The sequence below is a fragment of the Pelodiscus sinensis genome, chromosome 6 (assembly GCF_049634645.1).
Source record: "Pelodiscus sinensis isolate JC-2024 chromosome 6, ASM4963464v1, whole genome shotgun sequence".
NCBI classification, from domain to species: Eukaryota; Metazoa; Chordata; order Testudines; family Trionychidae; genus Pelodiscus; species Pelodiscus sinensis.
Window position 1 is genome coordinate 68,421,110 of NC_134716.1, and position 27,079 is coordinate 68,448,188.

General features: G+C 42.6%; 1 long non-coding RNA gene across 1 annotated transcript in view; it reads right to left on the minus strand.

The window, feature by feature from the left end:
* Positions 1-13,212: 13,212 nt before the first annotated feature.
* The window catches only part of LOC142829741 (uncharacterized), a 149,405-nt gene continuing 135,538 nt past the window's right edge, over positions 13,213-27,079 (minus strand). Inside the window, exons 2-3 of the long non-coding RNA XR_012904482.1 lie at positions 17,612-17,684; positions 13,213-13,369 (exon numbers count right to left, since the gene is read on the minus strand). This is a non-coding gene — a long non-coding RNA (uncharacterized LOC142829741). The remainder of the gene's footprint in view (positions 13,370-17,611; positions 17,685-27,079) is intronic.

A 27,079-nucleotide genomic window follows, 5' to 3' on the forward strand; every position in this document is an offset into this window, starting at 1 on the left:
TTGCTTGTGACAGAATACTGGCCAGGTACTCTGTACACAAGTGATGGTAGTGGGGAGCGAAGTCCTGATCAGATGCGCATCTGAAGCTCCTGGTAGGCTGGCAGCAGAACCTTGGACTCTGATTCCATAGTTTTTTAGTCCAGTTCTTATAGGAATTTCTTCCTATGCCAGTCTATGGAAATTGCTGCATCATGCTGATGTCTCCAGGGTGGCTGTCAGGTGCTCGTCAGTGATCTCATCGGGTGGTCCTCCAGTACTTGGTTTTCTCCACTTGACACCTTTTGGTTGCACTGGCACCTGACGCCTTCTTCAGCCCTTTGTTGCTGTATTCTCAGGCTGGCACCTCTCAGAACCATTCATTAATAGTCCAAGCACTCTCTCATACATTCATACAGTATTTTGTATAAAAATAAAAGTTGTAGTTACAAAAGTTTCTGGGTGGTATTGCTTAAAACATTCTCTGAGTGCTGAATAAAGTTACAATGTTTTAAAGAGAACAGGCATCAATTATGTAACAATGCCCTTAGTCAATTACAGGGCTTGGCTCCCATAGCAGAGTTAGTGGCTTGACAATGCATTGTTACAATGTATCTCTGCAATGTCAATTTCAAGCAGCCCCTTGCACAAGCTTGAGCATGCCCTGGGGCGGGGGGGGGGGGGGGGGGGGGGGAGCTGTTTCTGGCTACATAGGATTATATTCTTAACAGTTCTAAGTTACATGACCTAATACATTATATTCTAAAGGGGCAATAATAATAATAAATCTAAACATTTAACAATCTTAACTAATAATAATAAGAAGAAGAAGAAGAAGAAGAAGAAGAAGAAGAAGAAGAATTAATAAATCTAAACACTTTAAGTTGTGGGGAACAAATTATGGGGAGTCACTTCCATTTGGGGGAATCATTTTCAATACATTAATATGTTATCCCTACACAGCTGGCAAGTTTTTCCGGAAAAGCGGCTGTTTTTCCAGAAAAACTGGCCAGTCTAGACACAGCCCTGCTGTTAGAGCACTAATGTAAGCCTCATATAGATCAACCTGGGCCAGGAGGCCTTGTTCCCAGATACTATATAGACATCAAGTAGACAAAGTCTGCTTCTTGTGCCTTTGATTGTAAAGAATTGTAATGTACTTTAGAGCACACCATAATATTTTTAAGTGTTTTTCAGATGAGTGGTTTTGGAAGATTTGTTCCTATTAAATTGCAACATGCATTGTCTGCGTTTTGCTTTTAGTCTTAAGTATCCATAGAGAGAGTTAACAATAATGCTGCTCTGTTACAGCAGTTTTGGAGAATTGGGTTGCTGAATGCAGTCTACTTTTAATGTAATGGCATACTATTGAAGGTAAGTAAGCTAGTTGTATATGTTGCAAAGAAGAAAACATTTTATATACAACTATAAAAATTCCATGCATTACTACTATAAATTGGCTTAAGGATTGTAGAAATGAATTCTTATAATTGATCTGAACATTTGTAACATTTTCAGATAACACGGTTTCTTCTAGTTATACAGTCAGTAGTCTGTCAATTTTCTCATGTGAACCATTGTACTGAGTTGAAGGAAGAGGGATGAAACAAGGATGCCATCTTTGCAACCCTTTGATCACCCTACAAGTTAGAACAGCCCACCCTGCAGCAGGTGCTTCAAGAGAATACATAACTCCCTCCTCTCCTCAAAATGCACATCACATAACTATGATGAAGTTTCTTTCTAACCATAGCGCTTAGTGGCTGGCTTTCTCCTGAAGCATGAAGGTTGGTACTCCTTATATATTTTTATCTTAGTATAGCAGTGTAACAATTTTCTTAGTGATTTAATTCTTTCCTGAGTCCTACTGAACATTTTTGCATCAATAGAAATCTTAATATTCAGTGAAATTCACCTCCACCACATTGTACAGTGTGGAAAAGCATTTCTTTTTATGATGTTTTATTATGTTACATTTCAGCTTCTTGAATGGCTCCTTGTCCTTTTATTCTGAGAATGTAAACAGGAAGCTCCAATTTACCCTCTCTGTCCCATTCATTGTTTGGCACAGGATATCTCTATTATGCCCCACTCCTGTTTACCTCCTTTCTGAACAAAATTATTCTAGAGTCGGACTCGCCCTAGGCTAAGTTACTTGGAATTAGCTACCCATATTCTTGCTTCTCTAGGGATCTGGAGCAGACTGCACAACTCTAAAGGTGGGCATGGCTGAACAAGAGAGTGCTTATTCAGTACATCCTCTGGGTATGTTCCATTAAAGAGGCCTTTTATGGGACTCTGACCATCTTTTACAGCTGTCTTCCCTTGACAGAGCTCGTGGGGTTTACCAGAGATTAGTATTAATGGTGTAACATCATTAGTTCCATATCTATATTACTGTTGATGGGCACTGGATAGAGACATCACTGTGCTGTGCAAATGCCTCAGAAGTCTTTTTTCTCAATTCTTACCATCCATTTAGCACCTGAAGTATATATATGTAATTCACATATCTCTTGCACTTTGTTGAATTAAATTTATCCTTCACCATGTTGACCACTCACTTAGGCTATGTCTACACTGCATGCTTTTTTCAAAATAAGCTATTTTTGGGACCCCCCACCCCTGAAATAGCACGTCCACACTACAAATGCCCATTGAAATAGCTCTGAGCTATTCAAAATAGAGTGCTCACACTGATTGGCACCTAAAATGGCATTTAAAGCCCCTCAGAAGCACTTTGAGCAGGGCATCAGGACAGCACTCCACAGCAGACACCACAGCACTCCAGCCATGGAGCCGGACTTGCTGTAGTCACCAACTCTTGGACCTGCTGCTGTAACTCCTGGTGCAATTAGTGGCTCTTGAGGAACAGGACCTGCTGCTACCTGTGGAGTACCTCCTCACCTCTCTCCACATGCTGCTCATGCAGCATGGCCCCTCTCACCCTAACTTGCACACTGTGCACAGCAACCTCTAGTGATTGGACACCAGTTCCAACAGGTGGGATTGAATCATCCTAGACCAGTGGGATGACTAGAAGTGGCTCCAAAATTTCTGTATGCAGAAGGACACTTTCCTGGAGCTCTATGAGTGGCTCGTCCCTGCCCTCTGGTGATGGGAGACCCATAGGAGACCCGCCATCCTCCTCCAGAAGCAGGTTGCCATTGCCATCTGGAAGCTCACCACAATGGACAGCTACTACTCTGTCAGGAATCAGTTCAGCAAGGGGAGATCAATCATCAGGGCCGTGGTCATGCAGGCATGCTGCTCTTGTGCTGTTGTCCCAAGAGGACAGTGAACTGCTGTAATGGGGCTTCCTAAGGAAGGGACAGGGTGTGTGGAAGCTCCCTACCCTGGAGGGGAGTCCCGTCCTCACAAAGCCCTACTTAGGGATGGGGCAAGCTGAGGTTGGTCCTGGTGTGTGGTAAGGGTTTGGGCCCAGGGACCTCCCAAAGGCCCTGGCAATCCCATGATTCTCTGTTTGACTCCTTCTACAGGTGGTGAGGGCCACCAACATCATCCTGCTGCACAGGGTCATCATCCTGGATATTGTGGACCCAATCATCACTGGCTTTGATGCCATGGGCTTCCCAATTGTGGGGAGGGGGCACTGATGGCACCCACATCTCCATCTGAGACAACTCCCAGGTCTTGGACTACATCAGCCAGAAAGGGGTACTTTTTCATGGTCATGCAGGCCCTTTTGGATAACCAGGGCCAGTTCACTGAATGTCAGGTGACCAGGAATGTCTTCAGGAAATCCAGCCTCTTCCAGAAGATGCAAGCTGGCACTTTTTTCCTCAACCGCACCATCAGAGTTGGAGACATGCCTATGTGTATCATGGGGAACACAGCCTACCCCTTGCTCCCCTGGCTAATTACCCAGAACACCTGGACCTCATGAAGGAATGCTTCAATGCCAGGTTCAGCAGGGCCTGCATTGTTGTGGAGAGTACCTTCAGCCATCTCAAAGGGAGGTTCTTCTGTCTCCTCATCCATCTGGATCTCAGCAAGTGGCACGTCCCTTGAGTGGTATCAGCCTGTTGTGTCCTGCACAACCTGTGTGGGAACAAGGGAGGCCCCGAGGGAGAGTTTCAGATAAGGACACCTGTAGGACTCTGTGGGTCACAAGGGGACTCTGCAGTACCCCTCTGTGCCTTTCCTCCCACACTTCTCCCTTCTCCCCCCCCCCCCCCAATAAACTGGACTTTTTTTGGAACAAGAGACTATTTTTTTAAAATTTGGGGTAAATATAACTGTGGAGGGACTTGGGAAACAACCTGAGAGGAGGGCAGAGGATTGGTTGAGGGATGGGGCTGGGACTGGCACCTGCCTCATGTGGTCCCACCACTTCGAGTGCAGGGCCCTCTATGGCTGGCGGGAGAGGGGACTAGGGGAAGAATCCGAAGGGGTGGGATTGGAAGCGTGGGGTCTTGGGAAGGAGCAGGTGCAGGGCAGGGGAGGGCTGTGGCTACTGGACCACTCAATCACAGTGACCATATGGTTGGCAGCAGTGCTGTATGCCAAGCACATATCTGGGACAGCTCCTGTCAGGTGATCCAGGTCCACTGACAACCTCTGCTTCTGCTGGTCCAGAGGCTGCTGGAGAGAATGGAGGCAGGCTATGTGTTCCCGCTAGCCCTCATCTCTGAGATGACACCAAAAGGTCTTAGTTCAGATGAAAGTGATGTGCTTCGAGCAAGGCCATCTGAGACCTGGACAGTGGACCCTTTCCAGCAGGGGCACAGATATCCTGGGGGAAGCCTCATTACCCCTTCACCCCACTGACAAGCAGGCATGGGAAGGTGCTGGCCAGGCTGTGAGTTTGCAGGTGGGAGGAGGGTGATGGGGCAGCTCAACTTCCCTCTATGCTACATACCTTCTGGGTCTGGCAGTATCGGCATCCCACAGGGAGAGGACTTATTCCCTCCCCCCTCCAGATGGCAGAGGTATGTTAGGGGAGATGTGTGTGAGCAGCAGATGCTGCTTGCCAGCAAGGGTGCTGCTGGGGTCCCTTCCACTTTCTTCACCTCTTGGAAGGCTCCCCTGATAGGGGAACAGTGTCCTCTGCCTCCTGAGATTGTGGGCATGCCTGTGTGCCATGCATGGCACTGCTGTGTGTGTGTCTCTGATCCCATCCTCCTTAGTGATAGCTTGTGGTGGAACACTGTCCCACCACAGAGTCAGGACTAGGGCAGACCTGTGAGCAGGAGTGCAAAGTTCACAGGAGTGCAAAGTTCCTGCATGGCAGTCTAATTGCAGCTGTCTGTTCCAGAGTGATACTCCATGTGCACAGGCTTCTGTGTGATCCCCAGGCCAAGAAGGCCGAGCGACGAGTGCATGCCTTGCTGCCTGCCACCTCCCTAGCGTGTGCCTAGGGAAAGTAATGGAACTTATGTGATAGGCCTTCCCCAGCCTTATTGACCCCTGGGACACATCCTGGGGGACGGGACACAGCTCCAGAGACAGGCTCAACTCCTGGCTGGCAGGTATGGTGTCTGTGCTGGCCTCCTTGTCTTCCTCCTCCTGCACCTCCACCTCGGCCATACCTTCTGGGAGGCTGATGATGGGCATCTCCCACCCACATTCCACAAAAAGGTGGGGAAAGGACTGACCCCACTCCCAGAACGTGGTCGAGCTGGTCGAAATACTGGCAGAAGTGGGGTGCTACCCCTGAGTAGGAGCTGCTCTCCCTGTCCTTGGTATAAGCTTGGCTCATCCACACCTGCTCCTGAGTGTGGCTGTGGTCCTTCTGGCTCAGGCTGTTGGCCATCTGGCCATATATGTCCATGTTCTTGTGCCTGGTGTGGAGATCCTGGAGGTATGCCTCCTCTCCCCAGACCTCAATGAATTCTAGGCTATCCTTACAACACCAGGATCATGCCTTGCTCTTTCACCCCCTGGGGTAGGGTCTTCAAAGCTCCCTGTTGGCACCCTTGCAGCTGTGGATGGCTCAGTAGGAGCATGGGGGTTGCTCATGGTGGCAGGGAAGATAGGGAAGACTAGTAGGGCTTTCCTTGTGCCACAAGCCCTTTCCCCTGAAGCTGCACCTTTAAAAGCTGTGGGGAAGGGGAACTATAGAGTTCTGATGAGTGTGGACAGAGTGGCTACCAGGGCACCTGTGAGAATCTCTGGAGGCCACTGATTCTGAAATAACCACAGCTACGCTTTCTACACACACCCTATTTCAAAATAACTTTTTCAAAACAGGCATTATTCCTCATGAAATGAGAGTTACAGAATTTGGAATAAGAAGCCTGTTATTTTGAAATAACAGCTTGATGTATAGACACTCACCTTGTTAAGAGTAAGGGAAGTCAGGGAAAGAGTACTCTATTTCAAACTAAGTGCTATGTTTTGAAATAAGGTATTTTGAAATAAGCTACACAATTGACATAGCTCAATTTGCATAGCTTATTTCATGTTAAGCCCTGCTGCATAAATGCCTCCTACATGTCCTCTAACAGCCCAGCAGTGAAAGTGTTGGTAATGATGCTAGACAATATTGACCTCCCCTGGTCAGGTCCCAGTGGTGCTTGGTTAGAGAGGTTCAACCTGTAGTGCTTTACTGCAGTCTCAAAAAGTGTTTTGCATTGTCAAAATACCAAGCCAAACAAAAATAAAACATCCATGGTATCTGCTTTAATGCAATCAGAGTTAATGCAGGCAGAGGCCATTGTAGCAATAGTAAGAATGCAAACAGCCACAAAAAAATCCACTTTTTCTCTCTTTTTGTTACTGTACATTGCTATTATGCTATGATGCCTGAGTTGTGAATGCTTAAATGTGGACTGTTCAGAAAAAACAAGCAAAGTCTGTAGGGATCAGTTTTCAAGGGATTTTAGATGCCTAAAGATACAAATAGATACCTAGGCTCAGCCTCTCAATCTATATATACACCTAAACATACTTTTGAAAAATCTGTCTCTAAAATTAATCAAAACAATTTCACCATTCATAATTAAATTATCATTATAATGCATATAATTCCAAAATAAACAATATCTTTAAAGACACACAATTTAAGAGCTTGTTGGTTGAACAATGAAAATGAGATACTCGTAATACAGACTAGCATAGCTATTCCTCTGATAATTTTAACAAGTTGTTGAAATTCTATTAGTAAGCCAGGGCCCTGTTTGTGACCCAGGCTACACTGAGTTTACTTTCCAGAGAGAGTGTGCTCTAGTGACCACAGCCCTTTTCTCTAGTCACTGCAAAATCCCCATTTTCTCTCTGTCCCACAGTCTCTCTCTGTGCTTGAGTCCAATAAATGTATTCCTTGATGTCTTTTTGTTACAGAGCTTTCCTTGTGTCTTTGATTTGTTTTGCTCAGCCAGCCAGCCACCCCATAGAAGATAATTATAATATGATTGCTTCATTGTTTAGTAATTAGACCCATTCAGCCTTAATGGATTGGTATTGCAGGACTTTTGATTGACATTGCAAACCCATACAACACATTTGAGATAGAGCTCAGTTTTAATTACCAAGCATCCCCACAATTCAGAGTTGTACAACATTTGGAGGGTAAACATAGTATCCTTAAAGGAACTGTGGACTTTCCATATGTACAATATTAGCATAACTAAAAATGGTGCATTAATGGTTGAATTGGGAGCCAACTTAAGGTCAGCTTAGATGAAGAAATGGTAGTCCGCAAAGGTTAGCCACTGGTGGGCTGTTGCTGGTATATTTACCTACGCCTCTGCAGGTATCAGATGATCGCAGCTCTTGTTGGCCGTGGATCACCATTAGCAGCCAGGTGGAGCATTGGGAAGCAGCATGGACTGGGATACCATAGGTAAATATATGTGTGGTCCCACCAGGGACTAACTCTGTGGACTGGATCCAGTCTGCAGACAGGAATTTGCCCACCCCTTGCTTAGACAAATATTAGATTTTTTGGGTGGGATATGTCCCTCATGTACTAGGACAGCATACTGTGTCACTGTAGCCATGTCAGTCCCACTCAATGATAGAGAAAAAGTGGGTTAAATAATATCTTTTATTGACCCAACTCCTGTTGGTGAGAAGCACACGTTTTTGAGCTTGCACAGAGCTTTTCTTCAGGAGAAGCGACAAGGAGTCCTGTGGCACTTCACAGACTAACAGATCATAGAATCATAGAATCATAGAATAATAGGACTGGAAGGGACCTCAAGAGGTCATTGAGTCCAGCCCCCCGCCCTCAAGGCAGGACCACGCTCCGTCTACACCATCCTTGACAGATGTCTATCTAACCTGTTCTTAAATATCTCCAGAGAGGGAGATTCCACCACCTCCCTTGGCAATTTATTCCAATATTTGACCACCCTGACAGTTAGGAATTCTTTCCTAATGTCCAATCTAAACCTCCCCTGCTGCACTTTAAGGCCATTACTCCTTGTCCTGTCCTCAGAAACCAAGAGGAACAAATTTTCTCCTTCCTCCTTGTGACACCCTTTTAGATATTTGAAAACCGCTATCATGTCCCCCCTTAATCTTCTTTTTTCCAAACTAAACAAGCCCAGTTCATGAAGCCTGGCTTCATAGGTCATGTTCTCTAAACCTTTAATCATTCTTGTCGCTCTTCTCTGTACCCTTTCCAATTTCTCCACATCTTTCTTGAAATGTGGCGCCCAGAACTGGACACAGTACTCCAGCTGAGGCCTAACTAGTGCAGAGTAGAGCGGCAGAATGACTTCACGAGTTTTGCTTACAACACACCTGTTGATACAACCTAAAATCATATTTGCTTTTTTTGCAACAGCATCACACTGTTGACTCATATTCAACTTGTGGTCCACTATGACCCCTAGATCCCTTTCCGCCATGCTCCTTCCTAGACAGTCGCTTCCCATCTTGTATGTATGGAACTGATTGTTCCTTCCTAAGTGGAGCACTTTGCATTTCTCTTTATTAAACCTCATCCTGTTTACCTCTGACCATTTCTCTAATTTGCTAAGGTCATTTTGAATTATGTCCCTATCCTCCAAAGAAGATGCAACCCCACCCAGTTTGGTATCATCTGCAAACTTAATAAGCGTACTCTCTATCCCAATATCTACATCATTGATGAAGATATTGAACAGTACGGGTCCCAAAACAGACCCTTGAGGAACTCCACTTGCTATCCCTTTCCAGCAGGATTTAGAACCGTTAACAACAACTCTCTGACTACGGTTATCCAGCCAATTATGCACCCACCTTATCGTGGCCCTATCTAAGTTATATTTGCCTAGTTTATCAATAAGAATATCATGCGAGACCGTATCAAATGCCTTACTAAAATCTAGGTATATGACATCCACCGCTTCTCCCTTATCCACAAGGCTCGTTATTTTATCAAAGAAAGCTATCAGATTAGTTTGGCATGACTTGTTCTTCATAAACCCATGATGGCTATTCCCTATCACTTTATTACCTTCCAAGTGTTTGCATAGGATTTCCTTAATTACCTGCTCCATTATCTTCCCTGGGACAGACGTTAAACTGACCAGTCTGTAGTTTCCTGGGTTGTTCTTATTCCCCTTTTTATAGATGGGTACAATATTTGCCCTTTTCCAGTCTTCTGGAATCTCCCCTGTCTGCCATGATTTTTCAAAGATCATAGCTAAAGGCTCAGATACCTCCTCTATCAGCTCCTTGAGTATCCTGGGATGCATTTCATCAGGACCTGGTGACTTGCTGACATCTAACTTTCCTAAGTGATTTTTAACTTGTTCTTTGTGTATCCTATCTTCTAAACTTACCCTCTCTCTGCTTGTATTCACTTGTATTAGAGCATAAGCTTTCGTGGGCAAAGACCCACTTCATCAGATGTAAGTAGTGGAAATTTCCAGAGGCAGGTATAAATATGCAGGCCAGATTAAGGCTAGAGATAATGAGGTTAATTCAGTCAGGGAGGGTGAGGTCCACTTCTAGTAGCTGATCTGGAGGTGGAACGAGGCGTACAGATAGTTCGGATTAGAAGCCTAATCCGAACTCTCTAGTCCGTGCTGCGTGTAGCCGTGTGGCACGGGGTTCGCACTAGCCGGCTTTTAAAAATGGCGGCGCCGGCTTTATGCTAATGAAGCCCGGGAAATTCAAATCCCAGGCTTCATTAGCAAGTTCGGTATGCATACATTACCCCCCTAGTTCGATCTAGGGGGATAGTGTAGACATACCCTAAGAGAGGAGAAACTGGTTTTGCAGTTGGTTGAACAATGAAAATGAGATACTCATAATACAGACTAGCATAGCCATTCACAGTCTTTGTTTAATCCTAAAATGATGGTTTCACATTTGCAGATGAACTGTAGCTCAACAGTTTCTTAGTATCCTTAAAGGAACTGTGGACTTTCCATATATATAATATTAGCATAGCTAAAAATGGTGCATTAATGGTTTAATTGGGAGCCAACTTAAGGTCAGCTTAGATGAAGAAATGGTGGTCCACCAAGGTTAGCCACTTGTGGCTGTTGCTGCTATATTTACCTACGCCTCCTTATTTTACCTTACTTTTCTTCAGGAGATAGTCAGAGAAGATACATGATACATGGATCTTCAGGAACACGAGCCTATACACTACAGAAAGCTGCAAGCAAAGACTCTCTTTCCATATTTATCTATGCCTCCATATGTATTGGGCGATCATGGCTCTCGTTGGCCATGGATCACCATTTGCAGCCACTTGGAGCGGTGGGAAACGGTACATGAAAAGATTCCAATGAGGAATGTTGAAATGCCCAGAATGATCCTGAGAGACCCCGAATATCCCTTACTTCTGTGGCTCATGAAGATTCTCACAGGAAACCTGAACAGCAGCAACAAACACTTCAACAAAAGGCTAAACAGGTGTTATATGACCGTTGAATGTGTGTTTGGAAGATTAAGAGCTTACTGGCATTGCCTTTAGGGAAGATGAGACCTAAATAAGGTAAATATTCCTGTGGTTATAGCAGCCTGCTGTGCACTTTGTCATATTTGTGAGGCTAAAGGTGAGAAGTTTCTCTAAGGGTGGAGCACGGAGGAGGATTGCTTGGCAGTTGATTTTGAGCAGCCATATGCCAGGGCATTCAGATCAGAGAGGCTTTGAGGCACCATTTTGACAAGAAGCACCAGTAATGTGTCCTAGAAAGCATTCTGCCTTACTTTCTTAATTTTCATGCAAGGCAGCAAATTTTGATGATTGCTTTTTGATTATGATTTATAATTTAGCAGCCTGTGCGTTAATTCCAGTAGCAAACACAACATTTTGGACACAAATAATATCTTTCAGAGAGCATTTTTATTAAACAACAATAAACAATACACTTGGTTGAAATGGCCAGGACACTGGAGGACACTCTTCTGATAGAGGTGCTCACAGCTGGGTGTAATTCCAGCTGTTATTTTTGGAAGCTGTTCAAGAGGGTGGAATGAACAGCATATGGCAACAGCTTGGAAGATGCAAGGAATGTAGAGGAAGAGTTTGGGGAGGTCATGGAGAACAGTTTTGTATGGGCCATGGGGGATGAGGGAACAGGTGGCAAGCATGCCTGTATCCTGCCTGCAGCTTGATTAGGGACTTCAGCATCTCTGTTTACTTCCCCATCAGTTTTATCATCTGCTCCAGGACCACTAACATTCATTTCTGGCCTTCTTCCATCTCCTGCATATCTAGTTTTAAATTTTCATGAACTGTCTCTCGCTACACCCTTTTCTTGTTTTTTGGAATCGGAGAATTGGAGTACCTTTTTGTTACTTCCTTATCAGGTGAAGGTGCTCCTCTAGTGAAAGTCACATCTGCAGTAGCATACGAAACAGTAAACAGAAGCATGACTGCTAGTGCAGTCAAAGCACTGAATCATAATAGTATAATACACCTTTTTGTCAATGGCTGTTGGCAAGCACCCACAGCTCAAAGAATGCCCTAAATATGATTAATTCAGCCTGATAGTAGGTGTGGGTAAGGAAGGTTCAAGATGGAGCAAAGTGTCTTGGGGTCTTTTTAAGGGGAACACTAGGACAATATTGAAAATGTTACCACCATTTTCCACAGACTGGGGTCATTGAAGCCATTATCTCACTCCTGAGGTATGCAAAGTTGTGTCTCCAACATGTGTGTGGCTTCAGACCATGTCCTTATGCTGCTTGCCAGTGTGCTGCTTTGGTCCCTGCCCACGTGATTGCCTATTGGCACAGGAAAGTTTCCTACGATGTGGGAAGGTACAAAGGTGCTCTGCCAAGGAATCTTAGGCAGTGGATTGGAGAGCACACACAGGAAAGTTTTGTCGAGTTCTCACTTGAGGTCTCCCTTGCTACCCTTAATCCAATATGCCATGCCAAATTTTACTAGGTATCAAAGTTACTCTGGCTCTAACAGAGCAGGACTACACAGCCTCCTCTCCCTACAGACCTTTCCACTCTGGTGTGCTCCAAGTGGGAGAGTATATGCTGTGTGCAGTTGCTGTGGTCATCTCAGAAGATGTGATATGAGCTCTTCATACTAAGCAAACAGGAAGTGGAGTTAAAAAAAAACCCCAGTCCTTTAAAGGCAGAGGAGTGGATGACTATATACCTGGGTACAGAGCAGCAGAGTTCAAACTGCAGATGAGAGCGATGAGTGTGGGCATTGTGGGACACCTACTGCAGGCTATTTACAGTGACATAACCAAGCACAGTGTCTATGCTGACACTTTTTTCAGTCAAAGGACACATCTACACTGTGGGCTAAAGTCAAATTAAGATATGCAACTTCCGCTATGTTAAGCTATTTCGACTTCAGCTGCGCAATTAACTTGGCTTTTGGCGCTATCTACATTGTAGGAAGTCAAAGGAAGAACACTCTTCTTTTGACTTCCTTTACTCCTCTGGAAATGAGGGTTACAGAAGTCAGAGTAAGAAGCTTGTTATTTTGAAATTATTTCAAAGTAATGGGCTTGCTGCGTAGATGCGCACACTTATTTCAAAATAATGTGAATTATTTCAAAATAATGCTGCCATGTAGACATTCCTTAACTTTGCCATAAAAAGCCCTATGCCTTTCCTTAGGGTGATTTTATTTTATCAGAAAGGAAGGAGAACTTTGCCAAAGGGAGGAGCAATGTAGTGTGTACACCTTTACTGTTTTGTCAACCAAAGCTGACTTTGGAAAATTCAGGCTGCGGCATCTGGAGCAAAGATCATGTTGCTGTCTGACTGCAACTTCATCCGCCAGCCAGGTTTGCTTTCTTGTTCCTATTTCCATATTGTTTTCCTCCCTTATACACATGAAAGAGGTGGAGAACATCATGTTCAAGTCTCAGTGTCTTAAATACCACAGAGAGTAGGCATGGAAAACAAAAATACCTGGTAGCAGCACACTGCAGTCTGGCCTACTGGATAGTGCTCGGCTGAAGTCCATCTGTTGTGGGCAGTAATCAGTAAGCAAGGGTTGGAGGAGTTCCTAGAGTCAGGTTCAATAGGATAGAGTCAGTTTCAAAATCAGGCTAGGGTCAGAGATAGCACCAAGCTAGACTCAGGAGTCAGAGATCAGGAGGCAAGAATATGTCTGGAACAATACAGTCACTTGAACAGAGCACAGCAAGGAGAAGCCAATGCATACTAAACCAACACCATATCTCCTTTTTACTAAGGTTCCAAGAGCTGGAGAGGAATCAACCTTTGTGGGTGGCATGGAAGTCCCTTGATTACCTACCAGGCCAGGGGGCTGAGCAATTTTGGCTCAATTACCACATAAGAGTATGGAGGGACATGCATGGGGTTGGGTTGAGGATTCCTGCTGAGGGTTTGGACTCTGGAATGGGGCTGGGAATGAGGGGTTTGAGGTTCAGGAGGAGACTGAGCTAGGATGAAGGGATTTGGAGGGATGGAGCCTATAGAGACAACATATTCAGACTTCATGTGATGCTTACATCAAGCAGCTCTTGGAAGCAATGGCATGGTCCCTGTGATGGACAGGAGGAGTGCTGGCCAGTGCCCAGTGACTAAAGGGTTAAACTCTGATAGCTAGCTGGCGTGTTGGCAAAAAGCCAGGAAAACCAATGGGAAAGACTGTTGAAATCTGAATTGTATATAGATACCTAGCTGCTTCTTCCTTTGTGTGAGTTCTAAGTTAAGGGCTGGAGGGAGAAACATGTAGCAATCAGAATTACCATGCCTACAAGACAAGGAATGTTGGGCATTGGAGTAAACTGGGCCTTGAAGAATGGACCAGCATGGATCGTGAGTAGAGAGAGGAATATATGTTTAGTCTGATCAGGATATTTTTCTTTGTTTTGGTTGTTTGACTAAGCTTCTCTGTGTAAAATCCATGTGCTCTCCCCCACTGTCCATTCACTATATTTAAGCTGTACCCAGAGATATTATATTCTCTGTGTTTTGATTTGTTTTTTCTGAGTTGCTCTGTACACCTAGAAACCAAGTATGCTTTATTAAGGATAACTTTTTGGTTTTTGTTAATAAAATCAACTTTTTAAAGGTGATGATTTAATTCTTGTGTCCTAGAAGGTAGCGGGTCTGTGTGTGTGCCTGACTAGCCTGAAATGTCAGGTATCAAAGACACAGTTTATTTTTTGTGTTTTCTTTTGTTTCTTTTTTCAAGATCTCTTGTGGCAGAAGAGCTTGGGGTACCTCTGGAAAAGGTATTCAAGTGTTCCTTCCCGGTTTTTCAGGGTTCTTAAAAATCACTTGATAATGGCAGCCTTTCTTCCAGAGTCGATGCATCTGTAACTCTGGGGAGTTTTTTGTAAGCAGAGCCTATAGAGACAACATATTTAAGGCCTCTTGGGGGCCCCCACCTTCTGCACTCAGAGTGGGGAACAGACCTGACAGACCCATGGCTCCTATCTGGAGGTGCTTGCAGGTGGTTCTGCACTCTGCCTTGTCCATAGCTGCTGCCCTTGTAGCTCCCATTGGCTGGTAACCACAGCCAATGGGAGCTGTGGAAGTAACATTTTGGGATAGGGACAGCATGTGGAGCACCCTGATTTCCCCTATGCCATAGCAACATTCAGAGAAGGGCAAGCCCCATCTCTTGCTCCTCAGCATGAGCTTGAGGGCTGAATTAAAAGGTCTGATGGGCTGGATGCAGCCTGTGAGCTGCAGTTTGCCCAGGCTGTTTCAGCTGTAAGCTCCAGTCTGTCCCTTGAAGGGATAATGTCCCTTGAAGAGACAGTACTAGTCTGTCTCTTGAAGGGATAGTACCATCTTTCACGGTGCATAATATCAAATACTTATAAAGGAAACTTGACATTTACATTTAATATCTGTGATGTTGAGGCACAGATCTCATTATATATCCATAATCAAACAAAGGGTAGAGCAAATATTTGACAATATAACAGATTGCTCAGTCATAAGCTTACAGGCATTAATTTTAAGATCTGGATAAGTTTTTCTGCCATTCAAAGGGAAAATATACCCTCCCCCAGATTGCTTCACTCACTTTTATCATGTCCCCTCCCCCACAAAAATGTTTGTTTTAATTGCATTTAAAATGATCATATTACAGTATATTATTCAAGTACGCTTGCATGCAATTAAACTACTTGCCTACAGTTACTAATTGCCGCATTTTGTGTCGCTGAAGTAGCATTAAAAAAAATTGTCCTCAGCATACATACGGATTTTCATAGTTATGCAGATCATATAAAGATCATTAGCAAAAATTACTAATACTATGGTTTTCTGTGGTACTTAATTTCTGAAGGTATAGCAGTTTTGATAAGTATGAACCACCATCTTTATAAAACCAGAATTAAATCATTCACTAAAAAAATAAGTACAGCTGTTTTATTGACAACAGTAGATAATCATATCAAAGTTTTACACAAATAAACATTGCACCACCTGAACCTACATGGCTGTTCCCTGTAATCCTAAACAAATGAATATGTGCTGATGGACTTGATAATGAATGTGATTATTTACCAAATGCTCATTAAAAATATATTTAATATCTCCAATATCTGAAATAAGAGCCTGAATGGTTTGGTATTGTTAAGGAATTATTTTCCCAAGAATTCAGACACACAGATAATACTAAGCAGGTTTATTAGCAATGCATTGGAAGGGCTCAACAGCAGCTTCCAAATAATTATTAGCTGTACAAGTCTTATATATCAGTCACATACGTCATACATATCCTTATACCAGTGACAACTAGTTTATCAGTTCTTCTTCAAGAAAGAACAGATCTTTGCACAAGAATATGGGGCCAGGGTAAGGGAGGAGATAAGGAAAGACAGAGCAGAGATAACAAGGTTTAACAAAACAGCTTCTTGTAAACCTGTGAGAATTCAGGAGGAGGTTACAATTTTAACAAACGCAGCAAAAATTTCAACAATGCTCAAGGTCCTGTTGCAGCTGTGCTATTATCTTAGTCAGGCCTTGAAACCCAGCACAGGAAATCAAGGCTTTGTCCTAATAGTATGATACCATAGATTTCTTTCAAACTCTATGAAATTAGATAATTCTCACTAATCTCCTGTATATGGGGATTTCAAGAGGTTTTAAAGATAAATTAGGGTATGTCTACACTACCACCCTAGTTCGAACTAGGGTGGTTAGTGTAGGCAACCGGAGTTGCAAATGAAGCCCGGGATTTGAATTTCCCAGGCTTCATTTGCATATTGTTGGGTGCCGCCATTTTTAAATGTCCGCTAGTTCGGACTCCGTGCCTGCGGCTACACGTGGCACGAACTAGGTAGTTCGGATTAGGCTTCCTATTCCGAACTACCGGTACACCTCGTTCCACAAGGAGTAACGGTAGTTCGGAATAGGAAGCCTAATCCGAACTACCTAGTTCGTGCCGCGTGTAGCCGCGGGCACGGAGTCCGAACTAGCGGACATTTAAAAATGGCGGCACCCAGCAATATGCAAATGAAGCCCGGGAAATTCAAATCCCGGGCTTCATTTGCAACTCTGGTTGCCTACATTAACCACCCTAGTTCGAACTAGGGTGGTAGTGTAGACATACCCTTACATATTTCAGACTCTAATTTTTGAGGGAATTTTTTCTTTACATTTAACAAATGTGAGTCTTTTATTAAATCAGTAGGAAAGAGGAGCCTAAAAACAGTTTATGGGCCAATTTAATAAATCATTTTTATGTAAATTAAGTGTCATCAATCAATTGACAGTCCTTAAAAGGAGTTACTATTTTTCACTTTAGCCAGATGACTGGAATTATATGAGTTTGAGCCTGACCTTCAAAAGAATTTTCAGTTGACGTAGGGTTTGGTATCACTGAACCATGATGTTAGACCTTCCCATACAAACCATCAAAGGACTGAGAGGGGCTGTGGCCACTGTACACGGTGCTCTAGCAATACCTGTCTGCTGAATTGCTGCATCAGGGCTGTTGTAGAAGGACATAATTTAGAGCAGTCTAAGACTGCTCTAAACTATGCTTCTGACCCAAAGATTAGGGAGCTATAACTAGCACATTAGAGTATGTCAACTGATATATTAATTTAGATGAAATATAGAGGCCCAAAAAATTAAAGGTGTCACCGTCCAAAGGGCTTAGACCAGAACCATGGCAAACATAACACTCCAAACCTTTTTTAACCTTTTGTTAAAGATGCAAGCAAGCAAAACAAACAAAACCCAAACAATTAAATAATTTGAAATGTCAGGTTAATTAAGTACAGCTTTCATTTTAACAACACCACTTTCTTTTTACCTTAAGAGAGTCTTTACAAGGAAATCACCCATCCCCTTGTTTAAAAGTCTTTCAGATGTAATAACTGTCCTTTCTGGAAAAAAAAGCAATGAAATTATTTGAAATAGGCTGGAGCTCTTGTTGGGCTAAAGCCCAACCCCATTTTCTGAAAGAAAAAACAACAAATACACACAACATGAAAAAACCCTTCAGCTTCTATCTCTGGTGTTGACATTCATTTGCAACCTTGTTAAACAAGCAAACAAACACCAAGTATTCCACACAAGCTAATTCATCATTTGAGACCTGGAAAACTTGTACCATTCAGGCTTTTTAGGGCACGGCATTTTATTGCCTTTTTTGATCACCAGGCTTACAGCAGTATTGCAAAATATGCAGTCTTAAGGCATGTCTACATTAGGATGTTATTTTGAAATAATTTATTCTGAAATAACTCCTGAAATAACTATTTTCAAATATCGTGTCCACACTACAGGAAAGCCTGAAAATTAGTCCAAGTCAGTCTCCCTTAACGTGGATTCATGACCTTAACTTAGAGCTCCAGGAAGCACTGAGGAGTAATTATTTTGAATGACTCTGAGAGGAGTTATTTCAAAATAGCAGAAGTGGAGTGTCCACACTACTGCTATTTCAAAATAACTATTTGTATTCCTCATGGAAAGCAGGAGCTATGATTTTGAAATAACTAGCCCTTTATTTCAAAACAATAGGCTTTGTAGTGTGGACATTCTGCTTGTTATTTCAAAATAACTCGCTAATGTAGATAGAGCTTAGTCAGCTCAGGCAGAGTCTTTTCAGACAGACGGGAAAAAAAGAGAGAAACTTAAAAAAAGAAAAGAAAAAAAGTTGGGATGAGAGAGGTTTAGCCAGAGCTGTTGAAGTTAGCAGTGTGACCTGATGACTTCTCTCTGGCCCAGTCTCTTCAGGTCAGGATAACAACCTAATGGCATTATGGTGGATGTGGATTTCCTAAGAGATAATGAGGATAGCAGCCATGACTGTAAAACTCACTGTTTCCTATCTTTCAGTCAGCCATTGTTTAGAGTGACCATACATCCTGTTTTGGCTGGGACAGTCCCCTTCTTGAGCTCTGTCCCAGCCATCCTTACTTTTCCTCTAAAACTGGGCATTTGTCCCAGCTGCAAGGCAGAGCGGAGAATGGTAGCTGTTTCCAATGGGCTACATCTACATTGGCCCCTTCTCTGGAAGAGGCATGTTAATTTCCAACTTCAGAATAGGGAAATCCGCGGGGGATTTAAATATCCCCCGCGGGATTTAAATAAACATGCCCGCCGCTTTTTTTCCGGCTTGGGGAAAAGAAAGAAAAAAGCGTCTAGACTGGCGCGATCCTCTGGAATAAAGTCCTTTTCCAGAGGAACTCTTATTCCTACTTCAAAGAATAAGAGATCCTCCGGAAAAGGGCTTTATTCCGGAGGATCGCGCCAGTCTAGACGCTTTTTTCCGGCTTTTCCCCAAGCTGGAAAAAAAGCGGCGGCCATGTTTATTTAAATTTCGCGGGGGATATTTAAGTCCTCCGCAGATTTCCCTATTCTGAAGTTGGAAATTAACATGCCTCTTCCGGAGAAGGGGCCAATGTAGACGTAGCCATGCTATTTTTAGTATGTTAGCCCACCAGCAGGAGAACCAAGACATTTCCTGATGGCAGGCAGGACTGCCTTCAGAGCTGACCCCCTATGGTGGTGTGGAGCTCAGAAGGTCAGCCTCAGCCTTGCCACAGGTGGTATATAGCATAGTGGGTCATCCACAGTCCCAAGCAAAAGAGGGCTCAGAGGTTCAGCCTCAGCATGGAGAGGGTAATTTTGGCAATCCCTGTGCACAGGGTGAAAAGAAAGGGGTTGGCAGCTTGGGTGAGCCCTTGGTCATCTTGTTATTTTAAGAAATATGTTCACCCTACTGTTGTTGTGCTTTGCTTCAGCAATATTCCTATCAAAGGGATTATCCCCACAGCCTTGCAATTTGGACAATGAGGGATATAAGCAGCAATTTGCACTAGCATACTGTGATGTAATTACCTTGAAAAGGATGCTGTTGGCATGAACTAAAAACTAACTAGTTCTTGTCAGCATAGTCCTCTTTCAAACAAAACTTTGTTAACAGGAACTGGGTACCTTTTATCTCATGCCAGGACCATCCACATGGCGAGGCAGTTTAATGGGTGCTGCAATTCATACTTCTTGTGCTTTGCATCATGGTGTAGTGTAGACACAGCCAAAGTCTCTTTTATATTAAGGATCTCAAAAGGGAGTTGTGGGAGGAACAGCCAATCCTCTTACTATTTTTTTCACCAATTAGGCATAATTTCTGACACACTGCATTTGGATCGTTGATTTGTGGTTGCACACTTCTCTTCTTTTCCAGACATAATCTTAACATAGTGCTTAAGTTCTATTAATACATATTTTTGCTTGTGTTCATCTAGTTTCTCACTCCATTTTGTACATTTTTCCCATTAACATTTATTACCATAAGATATTATGACTCTTTATGAACTATCACTCACTTTTCACAATTAGGTTCACAATTAGGGTAAAATTGTAAGCCATTTATCACAACAGTACACCACAAATGGGAGGCTCTTTCATTTGTGGTGCAGCAGAAGTCTGAGTTCTTTGCTGTAGCCAAATATTGTAGACTAATCAACGTAGTTTGAAAGCTATCAAATAAATCTGATCTAATCTGATCCATATAAAACAAACTCTACTCATCACTATGAATTTAGTATTTATGCATCTTCAAAATGTGACCTGAATGATTCATAACCATTATAGCCAAGTCAGTAAAGTCTAATTCCACTATAGTTTCTATTTGCTAAAGAACACATTTGTTTTAATGGCATCTCTACATGGTTCATCCTCAGTTAACCTACACATTATTCCAGTGCTTTAAGGGACTCTTGATCCTTGTTTTAATATTGTACAATAGAATAAACTGTTCAACCTAGAGATCAAGGGAATTGTTGCCAATCAGTGAAATCAGTGATTGTTCATGATCATTCAAATGCTTGGTGGAATTTTTCCATTCAATAAAGCCTGACAGAGAAAATGTTCTTTTCTGAGACATGCTAAGAGATGTAGAAAAACAAGCTATTTGATGGGGGCATAAATCAACCATTCTCTCCATCTACATTCCCCTTTAACCATTTTTCAAAATGAGAGGTACTTTGATAAATAGCAGTTCTTGCCGCTATGAGACACACTGATGTTGAAAAATTGCTGTCATTCTGGTCAACTGGATTTGCAGTTAAAAAAACCCAACAGTCCTTAACTGTGTCATTTCAGTACATTTGTATTAACAAAGTTGGATTCTAAACAACCCTTCCTAACAGCTATTTCATTAATTTACTTCTTTGTACATTTATTCTGCCCCATGACTGTTATCTTAAACATTTGGTCCCTTCTCCAAAGAGATTACAGCATAGTTAGACAAACTTTGAATAGGAAAATACAGAAAAAAGTATGTGTGTTTGTGAAAGACAGTAAGAGAGAAAAGTCAACCTGAGAGTTAATACACAGGGATGTATTTCTGAATCTGTTTAATCTTTACTTGTTCAGCTTTTTTGAAAAATTAATCAATTTAGAAGCTTTCTCCAAGTAAGTGTGTTTTCTTTCATTTGTTTTGCTCATGTAATTTTCTCTTGCTTACCCTTTCTGACACCATCCCAACTAGCCTATTGATCTAATAATGAAAAATTAAGAGACAGGAAAAGTACTGAACATTTACAATGCAAATGCAATTAAAACAGTCAACTTTTTCTTAAATAGCACTGCTTAGATGTCTGCATGTTATGCCTGCTTCTGCTCTCACACACTTAAAAAAAGTAACTCTACTGAAATCAAATGGAATAATTCCTGGTTTATAACTATAAGAGGAAAAACTGGCTTTTATTTATTTGAAATCAATGGAGTTACAGCAGAATAAGACAGTTTAAATGGGAAGAGCATCAGGGCCCATAGCTCACTTTATAAGTATTAGAGTTTAGATCCAGCATTAAAGTTCACTTCCAAATAACAAGATTTGAGAGTATGTCCCTAAATATGCATACAGGGTATATGGATATGTGCAAGTATATGTAAATTTGTGCAAAAATTTTGTCAATCTATTATACCATATACTGTTCCACAACTAGAAAAACTTCTTACCAGTTTATATTGCAAAATGATTTTTTTCTTGAATAGCATCTATGATGTTCTAACAAGATGAAGTAATTTCCTTGTTTTCTTCAAACTAAATAGATGCCAATGACAACTCAGGTTAGACATAGACCTCAGGTTTAAATGTGGTGATTTTTATTCAAATACACAGTTCTGAACAGATAAGCTAGTTTGAAGGGAGAATGGAATTTCTTCCCATGGTACATTGACTCAGTGAGAGGAATTGATGTTGGGCAATTCACATTTTTCTGAAGCACTGAATGAAGTTATTCTCAGAGGACATGGTGAATTTCTCAGTAAAGTATATCCCAAATAAATTTTCTCTAATTCAGAAAAGTGAGATTAGAGGATATCTGTCATAAGAACATAAAAGCATAAGAAGAAAAACATAGGAAGAAGTCCTTCCTCTCCCCAATTTCTGTATAATATGATCCATGGAAGAAATAAAAGGAGAAGAGAGAAAAAGAAATGCTCACAGAGCTATTTTATTCAGAATGATGTTTGAGATTTATGGGCCTTTACATATGGGAAATATTTTCCCTCTCTCCAAACTGCTGTGAATTTTGACATATGACTGCACACAATTAAATTACATTTCCTCTATAGCTCCTAATGCACTGAATAAATGGCATGTGGCTACCCGAGACAGCAGTAATTCTTCTGCTGGCACTGCTGTCTTTTGCATTCACTGCCCTTCTGTTTAGCTCTCCCTGGCTCTGACGCCTGATGATAATTTGCCTGAATTTGTTGTAGAATATTCTTAATTATTTTTTGATACTATCAATGTACATTACATATGAAATTGACACCTCTCTGCAGGCTGAGAATTTGTCTCACTTAGGAAGCATGTTCAATCCTAAACCAACAAATTGCAAAATAATGTATTCAGTCACCATTTTACTGAATTGTTAGATGATCTGAAAAATCCTTGAATTTACTTGTTATTCAAAATGAAGCACAAAGTTATTAAGCAAATGATTCTCAGTTTGCTGTCCATTGCAAAGATTTTCATTTTCCACTGTACTGGTTGATTTTATAAATCATTTGGTATTATGTCTGTTCTCTGATTAGTAACATAAAGCATCCAATCAACACGGAACAAACTAAGAACTGAAAATTTAACCACTGGGTATATGTGCTTTGTGGATTAGTTACATATAAATAACTCGTGTTATTGTTTCTACTCCCTGACTAGATGACCCATTCAACTAACCCAAAATCCAATCCCTCAAATCGTGTCTTCGGGAAAGTGCTGAACATCTAATTCCCAGTGATTTTAATATGTGCTGAGGGTGCTCAGCAATTTAGTAATCAGCACCTTGTTGGACAGGACCCTAACACACAGGCTGTGAAGCAAGGGTTCCACAATCTAACATAACACTCAGAATTTGCTTTCTACGAATATGCAAGCATCCAAGCTTAAAACTAGCATTTAATGTGTATTCACATCAATAAATCTCAAGGATTGAAATGTTCAAAGCTGTGAAAGGTCATTAATACGGTTGAACTGAAATTCACTTTTGAAAAATATTCACAATTTTTTCTAATATTAGCTCAGCTGTAGTCAGAAACAGATTAATTAGTACTTGATTTATCCATCATTGCATGCCAAAAATGAGATGCCTGCCTCTTGAAACTTTATACAACTTACTTGATTATTTTGTTTCTTTAAAATGAATGACTAAGGAAGTACCTACATATTTTACTTATGTTTTCCTTTATGTGGAAAATGGTTATGTGCTCAGGCAATCTGATGCAACGATGTTTAATTGCCCAAAGACAAAAGGGGTGTGGGCAGGGAAAGCTTTTTTCTTACATATGGCAAAATACTGTTGTTGGGATATTTCACTCTGTGATATTAAAGAAAGTAACTATTTTTATAAAACTTAAGACAAGGGACTGCTCAGGTGCTAAAAGTTAAGTATGCAAATATTTGCAGGCTCAAGGGCTTTATTTTCCAAATAAAACCCCACAGCTGAATGAATATTACATGTTTTCTGCCAAAGATCAGAAGTGTTACTATTTGTATAATGGAGTCTGTCAGGATGGCTTTTTTGTTTTAATAATATAACCCCATTACAAATTTACTTGTGATTCTTGAGCCAGATAAGAAATAGAACTCTTAGTCATATAAAGTCATATAGTCTTACAGTCTTTTTCATTAAGTTTTGAATGTCTCTTTCTCTTTCTTTACTAGAACTGAATATATTCAATTTATTTTTGGAAAATGCAATATAAATTCCAAAGATTAAATCTCTCTCATGATTGTTCTCCAAAACTGCCTTTTATTTTTATCTCCCCCAGTTCTAATAGAATGAAGGTTTATTCATATAACATTTTAGTTTAAGTTATTGAAAGATATCAGCTAGTATAGCAGCTTTTTCTTTTATTGTATGTAATGGAATAATCTTATTGTTAATAAGCTTTTAAGCTACACTGAGATGTCATGTTCTTTTCAAATGAGGTAATATAATGTTGAAGCATCTGTTCTTTTTCAGAGTAGAACTGTTTTTAAAAGTGAAGGTTAAATGTTCCCATGCTACTATTTTATGGCTAGTGTCTCATTCTTGTAAAATGTTTTTCTAAAATGGAGTTTAGTCCATCTAAATCCAAAGAAGTCAGGGTATGTCTACACTACAAAGTTAATTAGAAATAACAGCAGTTATTTCTAATTAACTTTAATAGCTTCTACACACGCAAACCGCTATTTCGAATTTATTTTGAAATAGCAGAGCCCTTATTTCAAATTTAGTAAATCTCATTCTATGAGGAGTAACACCAAATTTGAAATAGCTATTTTGAATTAAGTGCTGCATAGGCACTTAATTTGAAATAGGGGGCCTCCAGCCCTTCCCAGAGAGCCCTGGTGGCCACTCTGGGCACAACCAGGAAAGCTTACTCTCCCCTCCCCCAGCCCCGGAGCAATTAAAGGGGTAGACCCTGGCCACAGTGCCTGTGCCAGCTCCAAGCCTGCCAGCCCAGAGCCAGCAGTGGCCACCGGGGCCCCTGACCCAGTGGCCCCAAAACATGAGCCAACAAGCCACTGGCATCCAGCCCTCCACCGCTTCCCAGGAGCAGTGTGCCAGCTCCCAGGAGCCTGACAGGGGCTGGAGAAGGCGGGCGCCTTCCTGGTCCAGGGTGGAGATCATGGACCTTATTCAGGTTTGGGGGGGATTGTCCCCAATGTCCATGATCTCCGCACTAGATGGAGGAATGCGGCCGTCTATAGCGGGATAGCTGCCAGCCTGGCCACCAAAGGCCACATGCGAACCCAGGAGTGGGTTAGCATGAAAGTCAAGTTGGTCCGGCCAGACCCACAACCCTGAGCTTCCCCTCCCCCTTCTTCCCCTTGCTTCCCCCTTCCAGCTCCCTCCTCCCAGGTTTCCCTCTCCCACCCTCTCTCTTCCCCTCTCCCAACCCCTTTTCCCAGTATCCCCAGAGGTTCACCCCCCCCCTAGTTTTGTTCAATAAACCCAGATTCTATTGTTAAACATACGTGTCTTTTATTTGACATCAGGAAGGGGGGTTAGGGAGAGGTAAGTGGAAGGACGTGAGGGAAGAATGGGGCACGAGCCCCCAGTGGGGAGGACCGGGGAGGCTCCAAGTGCTCCTCTGGGTGGATGCTCTCCCTCAGGGCCTCCTGGATCCTGACAGCCCCCCTGATGGGCCCCCGAATGGCAGCCTGCAGTAAGTGCAGCCGGGCTGATGGCAATGACTGCACGAGACACAGCGGCGTGCCCAGGGGAAGATCTGGCTCCATGTGGCCAAGTGCTGTGGTGTCCCGAGTTTGGGCACACCTCTGCATTCGTTTCATTAATGAATTAGACCAGTTGTTCAGGTCATTAGAAATTTGATAAAGCAATGGAAAACAGAGGCTGCTAAAAACAATCTGCAACCTTAAGCAAAAATTTAGTGTACTTTCTCCCTCTGACAACCTAGAACTGAGATTCTGAGTTGGAGAAGGAACCTGTCCTGTGCTGGTCCCCCACCTTCTCCCAGACTGATGATTATTGTAGATGGGGAGTAGAGGCAAGCTCCAAATTAGATTAGGATTGGCATGGCTGCCCTTCCATAATGATGGAGGGTAGGGGGGATGCTGGACCAAATCTGAGTCAGTAGCATTGGGTCACAGCATCATTCACATTTGGCCTGCGTGCCCCTGCAGCCTTAGAAAGAAAGTGCCTGTCATGGATCCACAGGATCAGTGATTGCACTTGGTCCTTGCCCATTCTTCAATGCATAACTCAGAGAGATGGTACTCTAATGGATGCCAGCTTGCATAGCGTTTTGGCAGCAGCCAAGACAGTACTCTGCCTGTCTTGGCACTATGGCCTCCATTATTCAAAGCAGCCCTAAGAGAAGTTTAAAGGAGTGCCCAATTCCCCAGAGAAGCAACTGAATCATACACAAAGATAAAATAGAAAACTAAACCATTTTGTACTTTCCGATGGAATCAGAAAAAATGCACAGGAGAGAAGTGAAGTCACTATTATACATGCATGCATACATGTGCACAACCCCTTCCCAGGGGATTCCTTTTCTGAGGCCTGTCCGTTGCCTCACACAGTTTTGCACTATGAAAAAAAGAACAGAGTAAGTGGTGCTAGATTGAGGTTACAGGAAATCTACCTCAACTCCTAGCTACAAAACAAATCCCATTTACTGCCCCATGCAGCAACAGCACCTGCTCATTATCTCCTTAAATCCTCCCTCACTTCTCCCTTTCTGGAGGACTGATCCATCCACCATGGCCTTAATACATTATATGTGATTTGGTTGTGAGAGGAAACTTGTTTAGAGAAGGTTGCCAGAAAGTGTGCATGAGCCCCTTCGATATCAAAAAGTGGAAGGAGTCACCTCATGGAGCTGTCCCCAAGGTATGGTGAAGTGGGGTGGCTGCCCCAGACCCCGAGCTTTGGTGGCACCACATGCTGGGGCTGGAGCAGCCACTGGCAGCACTCCTACCAAAACCTCTCCTTACCCCCAGCAGGCCCTGCTGATCAGAGCTCCCTCTCAGCCCTGCCTGCCTCATGTCAGATGTTCTGTGTCATTAGGAGTCACTGTGAGGGAAAGTAGAAGAGTGAAGCCACAGTGCACTTGGGGGAAGAGGTAGAACTGGGTGGGGAAGAAGCGGGACAGGGACAAGAAGTGGCAGGGAAGAGGCAGGGTAGCGGAGGAGCAGGGGCAGGAGGAAGAGGGTGCCTGAGCAGAGATGAAGGAACATCCCTCCAGGCAAAAAAGAAACTTGATGCCTATGTCATGGGACCCACATTCCTTAAGGATAGCCCTGTCACCT